We start from the raw sequence: 5,856 nt of genomic DNA on the forward strand, positions 1-5,856 counted from the left end.
GGGGGGGGGGGGGTCACATGCGTCCAACCCTGCTGTCCAGAGTTGAAGAATATTAAACAAAAATGACCACGATACCAATTCTTTCACTTTACCTGTACCTTTACCTTTACTTTTACCTTTACTATTTATCGGTTGCTCGCGGCTGACTGAAAGGATACTCATAAACTCAGACGTTTCTTTCTTCTATTTATTCAAGATGTATAAGTGCTCAGAGGGAGCAAACGTCTCATTCAGCGGCTGGTGTGAATTAGACATAGTGCTGATAAAATGCTGGATGATGGTGCTTAAAAAGCCCTCAGTGACAGCGCTGCCAATTAGAGGAAGGATGCTGATTTAAATGGGAGTAATAAAGTTTCATCTGCTCTGCCTCACACACACACACACACACGTTTGTACTATACTTGTGATGACCTATAAATATTGAATGAGGATCAAGCAAAATTTCCTAACTTTCCACAAGATATCCTCATTTCCTAAAATGCCATCACTTACTGTATATTCAAGTCTTTTTGATGGCAATGTCAGTCTATGGATTGCCATGAAATTGTGTACAAAATTGTGTAGTTATATTTATTAGTGTGATTGTATGAGGTACTTCTCCAGTAGTCTGTCTCAACAATGTTTCATTTACGGGATTGTTCAGGTGCCGGTGGAAAATTCCGCTGGATGTCCCTCATTTAGGCCGGATTACACCTTCTGCTTTCTTTGTGTTGGCATTTTAAATTCCGGTGGAATTCTGAGGAATATCGTTAACTGCTCCTCAGATTTTTTGCAGGGTAAATCCAGACAGCTAGCTAGACTCAAACAACCTTTGAACGTACACATGTTCCACCAAAACAAGTTGCTCCGTCCAGCTCTAAGCCCCGCACAAGACAATTGTGACATAGATCAATACACAAATACACACATAAATCCAATACACAGACCCATAAATGCACTAGGGCAAAGGACAGAAAACAAATCACGATTCTATTACAAAATGTTGCACACAATGATGATGGCGTCAGAGCAAGTCTATAAAAGTGTGTTTTAACAAGTGATTTTAAAGAAGTCAATGATCCAGCAAGCCTTAAGACCTCATTGGTCCCGATGGGAGGAGATGTTTGACAAAATGTCCTCACTTCTCAAAATTGGAAGAGCTGAAGCTCATTCATGCACAAATTCAGTGCACAATACAAAGCCTTGTCTACACACTCTCTCAGAGCAGTAATTCTGCCAGTGAAGCAGCAGTCGGGGGTTTGCTTTGTTTCTCTGGTGTTTGTCAGATGGTCTAAGTGATGCCACCAGACATCAGCACCTACTGCAACTCCTAATGAGTCTCTGTGGAGCGGCCAGCTGTGCAGCGGCCAGGAAACAACCCTGTTGAAAACTATTGTTGCATTCCCCTCCCAGACATCCCCACATCCCAACCCTGCAACCTGCATAGGGTCTAAGCACAGACCATGCTGCAGTCCCCCTCCCTCCATCCTTCTGCACAGAACTGTGAGCCTCAACACCCAGCCAATCGCTTGGCCTCCAGTCACCTGAAAACATCATCTGCATTTAAATTTAAAAAAAATCATTTTGTTGACTTATTTTTACTCCGGAGGTTCAAGGTGTTTCATCAAAAGGGATTTGCATGCAGGAGAGGAAACATGGTGCGGATGCTGTGACTCATGTTCGTGTAGATGTCCTTGGCTTTTTTGTCCAGGTAGGCTTTTGATGAATGAGGTGACGTGAGATATGCAAAGAATAGAAAGCCACATATATTCCACCCATATGTATTTAAGGTTAGGGCTGCGCAATATGGGGATTATTTTGACTGATGTTGCGATTGATATTGAAGGGAATGATCATTTTTGTATCATTATTCTCATTTTCATTGAAAAAGAGACTATAAAAACAAATGATTGAAGTGTGGATTTTTGGATAACAAATATTGCGCCCCCTGTGATTTGGATGGTGCACTAGTTCATATTGGGATTTCGATAAAATTGCAATTAATTGTGCAGCCCTATTTAAGATGCAGATATACTCGGGAGAAATATGCAATATACAGTATAAGAGCATTTCCATACATGCACACACAGCACAAAAACAGTCGCTCTTTCCACTTCAACCAGCTGAAGGTGAATTCGAACAATGAAGACATCTGAGCCTTTTATGTTTTTCAAATCCACTCCACAGTTAGACCCAGCAGATTCCACTCCGCAGACACAACAGCTCCCTTTAGGTGATCCGATAAAAGCATTTATGTTACCTCCACTGGTCGACATCATCTATTGTAGACAATGTAAAGGCAATCCTATGGGCCAAACTTGCCTTCAAGCTCCAGGTATTATGTATCCAGTTGCAGCCCAAATAAAGATGATAGACATCCAATGTATTTAAATGATAAACAACATTTGATTTGTATGCAAAGCATGTGTTGTACAACAGCCCCAATAGCTTGCTATAATAGAAACAAACTCTAATCGGTTTCTGTAAAATGAGCTTCCCAATCAGAAATTCCAATTTGAAAGCCACCCTTTAGCACTTCTGTCTTATTCGTGTCTCATTAAATCGGCCGTACACACAGTACTGTCCAATATCTATCTGTGGACATTTGCTATAGTGTTTGTACGTGCAAAATACAACACAATGCGTTCTTATCATCTTGTACTGCTAACAATGGCAAACTGGGCTAAATGGTGCCCCACCCCGTCAAATATTGTTTTTTGGACTTGTTACTGGAAAGGGGTCAACTCAGGTGTGACGTCAATCCAAAGGTAAATGGAATGCAGCCATAGGCTAAAAAAAATTTGACAATAGACAGTGGCCGACACGAACACACGCCTATTAACGCGATAATAAGTATCTTTCAATTCAGGACAGCGCCACTTCTCATAAATACAGATTTTCATCCGAGAGATGCTGTGATTGGTGGATAGGATATGGAGCGGGGGACTGACAGCGACACAACCAATCACACTATCCCCCAAATTCCACTGAATGTGGAAGGGCTGCGTCCCAACTCCGTCCCAGCTCCGGCGATCCCCTGCCCTCCGGAGCAGATACGCAGAGCTTCTGTTTTAGCCGGACGACAGGAAGTTGAACACAGAAACAAAATTTAAACATTTGGTTAATTTTCAAAATAAAATAGACCGTGCTCACTGCAAATTGTATTCTGTTGGTTTTTTCGATCTGTTCTACGTGAATTTGCGAGATCTTGTGGGTCCTCATGACTTCAGCTGTCAGTCGTGGCCGTAGCCGTTCCCCAACAAATCCGGACCTGGTGGGTGTTGATAGACGGCGGAGCACGGAGCCGACACGCAGCGGACCAATCCTTAATCCGAATCCAGATTTTTGGGGATTCTGTCTTCTGAAACTGAATACCGAATCCTCTTCCTATCCTCAGTCCATTTGTAACAGTTCCCAAACTCAACCGACAAGGGAAAAGTACAACGCATAAAATTAAGGTAATGGGCGGATCTCTGCTATCAATTAAAAGGCTATAATCTAGTCCTACCTACTTTATTAAACAACAGCTGAATACCCTCAACACCACAACACCCTAATTGCCTTTAAGTTGGCTCAATAAACATGCTAAAAATAAAAAGAAGACCATGGAATGTAAGTTTAACTGCTTCTATTTTAGAAACAACTAATTAAACATCGGACACACCCACTCTATACAAACACGTTAAAGTGCTCAAAGAATCCCACACATTTAAATACGTTTCCCCCAAAACACCACAACGTCCCAAAAAAAACAAAAGTCATTCAGTGAACTTAAATAGTTTGGATCCAGAGTAGCAAACGTAGCGAACAAGCAAAACAAAACAAAACAAAACATGGCCGGAGAAGCGTGGCGAGAAGCCGCAGTCAGTACTGTTCACACGGGCAACTTAGGCAACCTCGCCACGGTCCATTCAGCACCAGGGTCACTGCCGTAGTCCCGAGGCAAAATCCCAATTTTGAATCCACCAAACAAGATACTTTATCCAGTGGTTGGTGTCGCCTGGAAAACCTGCCACGCTGCGCCCTTTAAACACGACCACATCTTTCCGTCATTCTCCAGACTCCGATCAATCAGCTGATGATGATCCCTTACGCCACAACCCAGTGTCATTTTATAGAAGCATCAATTAGTAAAGCATTTCAAAACAAAGGAAATAATAAACCAACATCAGACCATACACAATCCGTGATACAAATCCAGGCCTCTGATAACACAGCTATATAATTTATCTATATGGGAAAAACTACAATACACTCCTGCATTTTCCCCACACATAAAATATCCGCTACCGAAGATGGACATGGGCAACCATTACACATTAACGCAGTAAACACATTAATGAAGTTAACAGCGTCCTGTGCTGGGACTGTCCTTCCTTTGACGTACCTGAAGTTGCTACATTTTAGCTGCTGTCTGTAGATTCCTTCTTGCACAACTCGTATTCTTTCGGATGTTTCACACGCACACGAGAGATGCACGCACATGTTGTAACCGCGGCGATGTTGTGTGTTGTTTAGGTTCCTCGCCACCACGAGACACAGCGGCATTGCAAATCGAACATGTAGCTTGACTTTAATGGCCTTCTTTTGACGGAAAGTTCTGCCAAACAGCACTTCTTCTGCTCATAAGTTCCATTTTCACTTTCTCACAGCCTACTGCATTGAACCTTCCTGCAATCAACGGCGGCGTCGTTACGTCGAACAGCGTAGCGAGTCTACAGAATCCAGGATTTGGCTCCGGATTCGGCCGAAGATTGGGCTTTTTTTTTTTCACCAAACCCCTTCCAAAAGCCTTATCTTTGGCCGAATTCAGAGCCAATTTCTGAATTTGATGCATCCCTGGTTGATACCATGTACAGAGAACACAGCAGTATCTTTGCTGACTCTTCAGTAGTCTGGTGGTCCAGTGGTTTGAGTAGTTCCCAGGCAATATGTCCCATAAATGGCTCCCCCTGTCCGTGTAGCTCAGGCCGAGCAAAGAAACCACCACCACCACTGTGAGAAGTTTGAGAAGTTTTATTACCTCTTTAAAACCCTTTTGTATGGACTCTCGGTGACTTCGGGGCTGCTCCAAAACGTTCATCATTTGCGCGCTAATACTGGTTCCTGTGAGCGACCACAGAGGCTGGGTGGCCGACGGGGACGAGCCAGCCTGTTTACCGACGCCAGAGTGGAGGTAAAGTCGACGCCAGATCCCAGAGGTCAGCGGCGGCCCGGGACACGGAGATGGATGTGTGTTTGGTCTGGAAGGGAGACAGGCCTGGAGACACACTCTCTCTCTCTCTCTCTCTCTCTCTCTCTTTCCTACAATGACGCCTCAGTACAGCTCGACCACTAACTCACACGAAGACTCACTGAGCAGTGAACCAAGAGCAGCTTTACTCCAGTACTGTACTGAGGAAAAATGTCCCAGTACTGCTACTTGACTGGTATTTAGTGGATTGAAAATGTTAAGTATCAGCAAGAAAATGTACTCAAAGTGTTCAAAGTACTCAATGCAGAAAAATCCTCACATTTTAGAAACTGGACACGATCCAAGCAGGTCATGTGTTCATGACAGTGTCGTGTCAATCTTATGTAGATACCTTCAAGTAAAGTGTTAACAACTTGTTTTGTAAAAATTGGGGGTGCTCTCTATAATATTAGTCTTGCGTTTTCAGTCTGGCGACACCACAGATACATTCTAGGATAAGAGGAAAAACCACTCTGGGTTGTTTCTTTAAACCAATCACAATCCCCATGGGCGGGGCTAAGCGCTGGACGCAGGGACACTGGCTCTGCAAAATAGTCTCCGGAAAGAACTTGTTTAGGTGGAACGTTTTAAGAACTTATTGTTTTGTTTTTAAATCTCTAATGGGCTGGCACCATCATATTTAT

The 5,856-nt window shown here is 43.3% G+C and overlaps 2 long non-coding RNA genes across 2 annotated transcripts in view; one reads left to right on the forward strand and one right to left on the reverse strand.

Moving 5' to 3' along the window:
* Nucleotides 1-4,655, reverse strand: part of LOC116695954 (uncharacterized) — a 16,628-nt gene extending 11,973 nt beyond the window's left edge. Inside the window, exon 1 of the long non-coding RNA XR_004333593.1 lies at nucleotides 4,463-4,655. This is a non-coding gene — a long non-coding RNA (uncharacterized LOC116695954). The remainder of the gene's footprint in view (nucleotides 1-4,462) is intronic.
* LOC116695955 (uncharacterized) overlaps nucleotides 1-5,856 on the forward strand; it is a 21,583-nt gene that overhangs the window by 11,845 nt on the left and 3,882 nt on the right. The gene's annotated exons all lie outside the window — the stretch shown is intronic.

The sequence above is a fragment of the Etheostoma spectabile genome, chromosome 9 (assembly GCF_008692095.1).
Source record: "Etheostoma spectabile isolate EspeVRDwgs_2016 chromosome 9, UIUC_Espe_1.0, whole genome shotgun sequence".
Classification (NCBI taxonomy): Eukaryota; Metazoa; Chordata; class Actinopteri; order Perciformes; family Percidae; genus Etheostoma; species Etheostoma spectabile.